This window comes from Parasteatoda tepidariorum, chromosome 6 (genome assembly GCF_043381705.1).
Source record: "Parasteatoda tepidariorum isolate YZ-2023 chromosome 6, CAS_Ptep_4.0, whole genome shotgun sequence".
Classification (NCBI taxonomy): domain Eukaryota; kingdom Metazoa; phylum Arthropoda; class Arachnida; order Araneae; family Theridiidae; genus Parasteatoda; species Parasteatoda tepidariorum.
Window position 1 is genome coordinate 10,763,002 of NC_092209.1, and position 716 is coordinate 10,763,717.

Here is a 716-nt window from a genome sequence, read left to right on the forward strand (position 1 = left end):
TTTTTCTAGTAGAGGATAGTCTACTTTACTCGTCTGTCAATTAATACTAATAATATATTGGATTTTTTGTTAGTTAAAAATAGTTAAGTAAAAAATGTTACAATTGACCCCACTCTCCCCTACTGAAATAATCTGAAGTACTGGTGATCCACCTCTATTTCTAAATAATTCGTAGCCTTATATTATTCACCCCTTTTTAGTATTTACGTCATGCTATACCTAATAAAAAGCAAGCAAAAATAGTTATTAAATATTTGCAGAATTTACTTTTTAGTTATATACCGATTTTTTTTAAAAATTATTTTGGCGTGTTCGGAGCAGTTGGCATCGCTGCATACCATACAAAACATATCAAGCAAAAAAATGGAAATAAAGTGTAACGAAAATACAGAACAAAACAAAATCAATAAAGTGAGTAGCGAATTCAAATGAACTTACAAGTAACGGAATCTTTCAAGAATGATTTAAAATATTTGACTGAAATTCCGAGGCTTGTATTTTGTATCTTGCTTCGTAATCGTGATGATAATCTATTATATATAATTCTCTTACGTGGCTCCCAAATTTTGGCTGTATTTCTTTTCCGCCGGTGGCAACGTTTGCTTTGTTTTGAAAACCCCAAAGCATTCTGCCTTTCAATGATGTGTTTCTGATATAATATAGATAATTCTCTTACGTGGCTCCCAAGTTTTGGCTGAAGTACTTTGTACAACTAA